Source organism: Arachis ipaensis, chromosome B04 (genome assembly GCF_000816755.2).
Source record: "Arachis ipaensis cultivar K30076 chromosome B04, Araip1.1, whole genome shotgun sequence".
NCBI classification, from domain to species: Eukaryota; Viridiplantae; Streptophyta; class Magnoliopsida; order Fabales; family Fabaceae; genus Arachis; species Arachis ipaensis.
Genome location: NC_029788.2, coordinates 126,222,719 through 126,230,733, shown reverse-complemented (window position 1 = coordinate 126,230,733; position 8,015 = coordinate 126,222,719). Strand labels below are relative to the sequence as shown.

General features: G+C 33.4%; 1 long non-coding RNA gene across 1 annotated transcript; it reads right to left on the bottom strand.

The window, feature by feature from the left end:
* On the bottom strand, positions 154–1,710 carry LOC107635277. The gene is made up of 3 exons (XR_001619196.2): positions 1,391–1,710; positions 691–897; positions 154–365 (listed from the first exon to the last, which is right to left on the bottom strand). It is a non-coding gene; the product is annotated as an uncharacterized LOC107635277 (long non-coding RNA).

Sequence of the window (8,015 nt, the reverse complement as noted above, 5' to 3'; positions counted from 1 at the left end):
CCCCCGCCTCCAAAATCTGTTCCCGTTCTCGCCCCATTCTCGCGACGGGTAATGGGGACTCCGTATTTGTCGGGGATCGGGGTCTCCACGGATATTCGCAGATTTTTATAAAAAATAATAAACATAAAAAAAAAGAAAAAAACAGAAAAATAGAAAAAAATTAAAGATCATTCCTAATTGTTATTACAAACATATTTTTTGTTGTCTCCAAATACTTAAATGAACAATAAGCAACAAACATCTCTACTAAATATATTTGTAAAACATTAAAACAACCAAACATATTCAAAAACTAAAAAATATAATTCTCAAGTCTTCTTTCATCCTGTGATGATAGTGATGATAAATTCTGATTTATTTAAATCCTACATGGAACATAAAAACACAAATCATAGGACTCATAAAAATTCAAAGAAATCACAAAAATCAAATCACAGAAATATAGATTGTAATGAACAAAATCAAAATGAGGAATAATCAGAGTCAGAAATAATACTATAATAATAAACAAGTATTCTTCAAAGTAAATTAAAATTAACAAGTTGTTCAAAGTATATTAAAATAAATCAGAACAAGTTCTTTAAAGCAAATTAACAAATTCTTCAAAATAAATTAACATTAACAAGTTTTTCAAAGCAAATTAAGATAAATCAGGATAAGTTCTTCAATAATGAATGCTAGTGGATTTACCTGAGCAACCATTTCAGTGTCTTTATAAATGCCACATGATTGCATACAAGGAGAACCCCTCATTATCAAATCACAGGCTTCGCCATTGTTACCGCCATAAAACACTTGTAACTCAATTATATTCAACTTCTTAATTATCCTCTGCACCCTCAACACCATATCCGTTTCCACGTTGCTTTTTCCCTTATAACATTTTTAACTCCCCTTCTATCAAAAACCAGAAATTCAAACATATCAGCTAAAAGTCTAAAATCAAAATCATGTCATCAAAATCTAGACCGAAATTCAATCATTAATCGCCACACCAGCAAAATAACTAACTTTTGAATAATTATTTGAAAAAGTAAATCTAATTTCTGTGAATAAAAAATAAATTAGGAAATCATAATAATCAAACTATGACTAAGCAAAATCAAATTAACAAATTCTTGAAAATAAATTAAGATAAATCACAACAAGTTCTTCAAAGCAAATTAACAAGTACTTCAAAGTAAATTAAGATAAATCAGAACAACTTTTTTAAAGCAAATTAACAAGTTCTTCAAAGCAAAATAAAATTAACAAATTCTTCATAGAAAATTAAAATAAATCAGTACTAATTTTGCAAAGCAAATTAAAATTACAGGGATAATATGATAGATGAACCCTAAAACCACAACTGAATAAATTTAAATGGTAGATGGTAGTTCACAAAACTTACTGAAAGGAAGAGTAGCTGAGCTGACGGTGAAAATCGGCGACAAGGCGAAGAAGCGAAGACGTGAAGGCGAGATGAGATGACGCGGAGAGGCGAAGACGCGAAGGTTGGCGAAGGGGCTCTGTAGTAACGCTGGCGCTACTGCCTCGGCTGGGTCAGGTGGCGACGAACATGCTCTCCTCGACTGGGTCAGGTGGAGATGGCGATGTTCTCCTCAGCTGGCCAGATGCGACGACAATGTTGCGACTGAGAACGTGATGAATAGTGAGACTCAGACGCGCGAGAAGAGGGTAGGAGCTTCGTGTTGGCGGCAGTGAGGGGGTAGGGACCTCTATCCCTGCCCCCGCCCCGTATAATAAATGGGTCCCCGTCCCCTGTACCCGCGGGTACAAAATCTTCTCCATATCCGCCCCCCGACGGATAAATCCCACGGGTATCCACCCCGCTGGGAATTTTTGCCATTCCTAATTTCTAGTGTGTGAGCAACAGTGGTTGCATATACTGACTAACCTTATTTATAAAAAAGGAGATCTCAGACTTGATAAGAGTTGTATATTGCAATGATCCTATTACAGACCTATATAAATATGGATTATTAAATTCATCATTTCTTTGACCAGAGAATTTTAAATTTGTAATCATAGGGATAAGAACTCCTTTAAAATTTAGCATGTTTGCCTTTTTAGATAATTTAGTAGCTTCTATTCCTAAGAAGTAGCTAAATTCTCCAAGATCCTTTAAAGAGAAAGCATTGTTCAATTGAGTAATGGTGGTTTGAATGATACTATTATCATTGCTCGTAATAAGAAAATCATCAACATAAACTAAATGTAAAAAATAATGTTACCTGAAGATTTAACAAATAAGGAAGGATCTGATCTTGTTCTGTAGAAACTAAAAGCAACAAGAGTTGAAGCCAATTTCAAAAACCAAGTTTGAGGAGCTTGTTTAAAGCTATAAATGGACTTATTTAACTTACATACATATGATGAATCACCCTGCTAGAAGCCTGGTGGCTGAGACATGTAGACAAGTTCTTTAAGATTCCCATTCAGAAAAACATTGTTGAAGTCTAACTGCCTGACTATCCAATAAAAACTCAGGACCAAAGAGAGCACCACCCGAATTGTAGAGGGTTTGATCACAGGAGCAAATGTCTGATCATAATCAATTTTCTCAATTTGGCGATTGTCTTTGGCCACCAAACGAGCCTTATACTTATTGATTTGGCCATTGGGATGTCTTTTGATGGCAAAAATCCAACGGCAGCCAATAACCTTATCTGTGGGTGTTGAATTGACTAGTGTCCATGTGTTGGTCTTGTATAAGGCTAGTAATTCTTCCAATATAGCATTCTTTCAGTGTTCTATTTTAGGGCAGTAGCAACGGATGAGGGTATATTATTAATAAGATCACATGAGGTGGAGAGTGAGGCAGTAAGAGCTTTTGGTTTAAATATGCCATACTTAGATCTAGTTTGCATAGGGTAGGTATTAGAAGAAATTCTGGTAAGAGGAAAGTTTTCAAATTGAATAATAGTGTCAGTAATGGAGTTGTTGTGAGGATGTAGAGATTGGTGTGGCTGACCAGATTTGACTTGTGATGTTGGAATGGGAGTGGTAGGTTCGGAGTTATGAATGAAAGCAGTAGTAATCTCAAGGACAGAATTAGCAGAAGAAGATGACAAGGATTCTGTCATACTTAAAGAGGATGGAGAAAATGAAATAAGAGGCAAAGGGAGAGTAGTATGAGGAAACTGACCAAATGGTGAAGAGGGCTTTTAAAGTGGAAAAAGTTCAGCATAAGAAAATTTGTTTTCATCAAATAAGACATGTCTTGTAATAATAACCTTACTTTCTCTAGTTAGACATTTGTAACCTTTATGATGAGGAGCATAACCAAAAAATACAGAGAGTTGTGATTTAAAATTCAATTTATGAGTATTATAAGGTTTCATACAAGGGAAAGCAGCACAGCAAAAAATCTTAAAAAAGGAGTAATCAGGTGGATGATGATGTAAAAGTTCAAATGGGGATAGATTATTAGTGTTAGGAGAAGGGAGTCTATTAATAATATATGTTGCAGAAATAAAAGCATCATCCCAGTGAATTAAAGGGATTGAGGTAGTGGCTAAAAGTGCCAAGTCTACTTCAGTCACATGTCTATGCTTCCTCTCTACCCTCCCATTTGTTGATGAGTATAAAGGCATGAGAAGCAATGAGATATACCTTCTTAAGCTAGATATTGTGTGAAGGCATTTGAGAGATACTCCCTGCCATGATCAGTCTGTAGTTGTTTCAATTTTAAACCAGTGAAAATTTTCATTTCAGCTTTGTACTGAAGGGAGGCCTGAAAAGCTTGTGATTTGGTATGAAGTAAAAAAATGCAAGTATAACGAGTGTAAACATCCATAAAAAAAATATAATGTGTGAAACCATGATAAGATGTATATGGTGCAGGCTCCAAATGTCATTGTAAACCATTTCTAAAGGAGCATGAAAATTGAATTCATCTAATTAAAAATGCAACAAGTGCATTTTAGCCTGACAACAATGTTCACAAGCACTAGATTTTATTGAAGCAGAGGAAATAGGTAGATTACACTTGTTCATTACAAAAATAACAGTCTTGGATGAACAATGACCTAAATATTTGTGCCATAACTTATAAGTATCTAATTGGAAAGCATAAGCAGTAGGTACTGAAATACAAGAGATAGAATTTGGTGAAGATATATGACTATTCTTAGGTGTAGATTTTGTAACAGCAATGTTATCAAACTTGTACACCCCATTATATAGAGCTTCTTGTAGAAGAATCTCCTGGGTGTCTTGAGATTTCACATAACAAACATTAGGATGAAACTAAAAAAACATGCATTATCAGTGGCAAACTTGTGTATACTCACTAAATTTTGTGTAATTTCAGGAACAAGTAAAAGTTGATTCAAAATAAAACGTTTCTTTGAAGCTAAATTCACCAAATATGAGTGTCCAACATGAGAGATACTACTACCTGATCCATTACCTAAAAGGATTTGGTCTATACCAAGAAATTCAGAGAGAGTCAAAATAAAGTGTGCATCATTTGTGACATGATTGCTTTCCCCCGTGTCAGAAAGCCAGCTTGCATCTGAGAAAATGGATGGAGCAGCCATGTAAGCCCTTGGATTGTGATAGGTAGTAGGGGTGGCAAGATTTCAGATTGGGTTGGTGTTCTTGCATTAGAATATGGAGCTTGATATTAGTTATCAAAGCGGTAAAAACATGAGAGTGCAGTATGACCTGTCCTTCCACAGACTTGACAAATCGGTCTAGAAATAGAATTTGCAAACCTGCCTCTGTTAGAATTTCTTTCTCCTCGACCTCTTATTGGAGCATAATTTGTGGTATTCAGTGGTCTGGGAAGGAAAGATAGTGATTGAGTATAGTGTGCTTGTATCATTCCCAAAGCAGTCTTTTTAAACCTTTCAATTATTTCTTCATGTCCAAGAAGAAGTGCTTCAGCTTCAATAAGAGTAATGGATTCAGATTTTTCCATTACTGTCGAGAGATACAAAGCATAGTCTTCATTAAGACCATCTAAAATGGCTGATATGTGATCTTCTAGGAAAAGAGTGTAGCCTATTGATGCCATGGAATCGGCAATTGTTCGAATCTTCTTGAGATACTTATTTGCTGTCATACCTTGTTTTTTTACCGACTTCAATTCATTCTTCAATTGCTGAATCTTGATCTTGGAGGTCTTTGCAAAATATTCAATGATAGTTGTCCAAGCTTGATGCACATACTTGCAATCCAGCATTCGATTCTTGAATGTGAGGTCCAGAGAAAAAAGGAGCCATGTCATAAGGTAATCATATTTTTGCTTCCAAGCCGTATAAGCCTTTGATTCTGTACCCGCTTCTCTGGCAGATTCAGATTCAAATTGTGATGGAATCTTGTCAGCAGAAAGATGATCAGCAAGACTATTAGCATTGATAACGTGAAGGGCAAGCTTCTGCCAAGTTCAAAAGGTGTTTTCAGTCAATTTGTCAAGAACAGGTGTAGTAAAGGGTTGAATAAAAGGGGAAGAAGAAGAAGAAGAAGAAGAAGAAGAAGAAGAAGAAGAAGAAGAAGAAGAAGAAGAAAATATAATAAAGAATCCCGTCTTAACTAATATAAGTAAAATAGATAAAACTTGAATATGAGAAAATTCAAATGTAAAGGGGTATATATCATAATTTAGTTAAATTTAATTACGTAAAAAATTTTAAAAGAGTGTTCACTGAAACAGAGAGATGAACTAAATTGTTGATCTATCATTAAGTAATTGGATGTTATACAATATATGAGGCAACTCTGCTATATATATAGAGCAAGCTACCACAATTCTATTGAAACAAAAATAACATAATTGAAACCAAAATAGGCTAGACTTAATTGTCACTTAACAAGTGTGACTTGATCTTCTTGATCTTGACCTATTATATTACATACTTTATCTCTATTATTCTTTCACCTATTTTTAATAGTAAGAAAAATGTGGTTTATGTCATTATTAGAATAAAATTTAAGAAAGTGAAAATAATTATTTGGTATGAATATGGTTAAGTATAATTTAGTTCTTAAGATTTAAATCAAAAATTTTATTTATTCTCAGTCTTTTTTTGCATTCAAATTCATCTAAAGATTTAACTTAGTTTTAAATCGTTCTTTTTATTTAAATTTTAAAATTATAGACTAAATTATCCCTAACAAAAGACTATAAAATAAAAAAGAAAAAGATAAGAGAAAGCGAGTGTTTGAAGTTGAGAGAGAGAACCACGAGAAAGGAGAAGAAGGAGGAAGGGAAGAAGAGAAAGGGGAAGAGGAAGGTGGCAACGACGCCGGCGAGAGAAGACGTCGTGCACTGTCGTCGCCGTTTCTGCTCCTGTACCAGTGTTTCCATGTGCGAACGAAGATGCTAGAAGATTGACAAGGGAGGACATCGCACGCTGCGTCACTGTTTCTGCTCCTGCGCTAATGTTCGACATTGACGCCAACAGATCAGCGAGGGAGGACGTCGCGCGCTGCCGTCGTCGTTTCTGCTCCTCCTCGGCTCCTTTCTTTTTGTTGTTTCCTTGTTCGCCATTATGTTACTGATGATGTTTTATTTTCTTAATGAAAAATTTATTTAAATTTATTTCCGTGTTTGTAAAAGCAAAAACAAAAATTTTGGATGAAAAAAAAAAAAAGAAGAGAAACTGGATATTTTGGTGGAAAAGATTATTGGAGAAGGACTGTTAGAAAAAAATATTTTGGTCTGAAAAATAATTTTAAAATTAAGTTAAATCTTAGAGACGAATTTGAATGCAAAAAAAAGTTAGAGACAAATAAAATTTTTAAACTAAATCTTAGAAATTAAAATTATACTTAATCCTCATAAATATTTAAAAAAAAAATTTACTTTTTTATATTATTTTATAAAATGTTTTGAAAATCAATATTATACAATTGATAATAACTCTAGAAAATCTATTGCTTAATAGTCACTGGTCAATTTAAGTATAGCAGATTGTCAACCAAGTCTAACTTACGGAGTAGTCGACCACTAAAGAAAAAGCAAAAAATAGTTTATTAGTTTCTCTCTCCCTCACATTCCAAACTACATTCCTCGTGGTTCAGCAATATCTAAACACTGTTGGATGAAGATCTACGGTGTTCAATGAGCTGTTGTGAGAGATGTTGTTCACTTGTTCTTAGTTTGACTGCTGTTGTACATCTCAACAATTAGATTGTTTGACCTTTCTATTGAATGATTTTTTTTTGTTAAATTTAAATTTTGAATATTCTTTCTAATTAAATTTCAGATCCTGTTTATAATAGTTTTGGATGTTGGAGACTGCAATTTAGTTGTATAATGTTTTTTGGTGGAAACTCGCAGTCGACTTCACGTGAAATTGATACTTGAAAACCGTTAGATGATTTGAATGATTTGACTAAATTTTTATCAAACGGCTCTCAAATATCAACTTCACGTGAAGTCGGCTTCACTTGAGTTTTTACCATGTTTTTTTTGTTTTTTATGGTACTTCTTGATTCAGCAAGTCAAAAATTAATTCATTGCGGTATTCAACTCCATTTAAAAATTTGTCGGTGGCTAATAATTATATGCACAAAATGAGATTCGAATCACTGACACTTACTTAAATGGAAGCTAATTACTAGATCAATCCAACTTAATTTAATATCAATCAACTCATCATCACTTAATACTACTTTACTTTCGCAATTTCCGCAATAACGCTTAAATTTATGACATTTTTTATAACGATGTCTTTTGTTATACGAGGGTCCAAATCGTCATCATTATTACAATTAAAATTGGCGTTATAAACTTCATTTTTTGTAATGTTTAGTTTTAGTATTTAAAATTAGTTAAATATTAATTAAAAATAATAAATTTTATTAATCATGTAACCTTACTTATATTTATTGTCTAATTAAATTTTGAACAATTGATAAAAAGAGATAACTAGTTTAACTCTTTTTATTATTTATTCTAGAATCTTAACATAATCTAAGCTAACCAACTCTATCTATCTACTTTTTATTAGAAAATTGTTTCTTTCCTCACCAATTTTTACTACTAATAAGAGACATGTGGT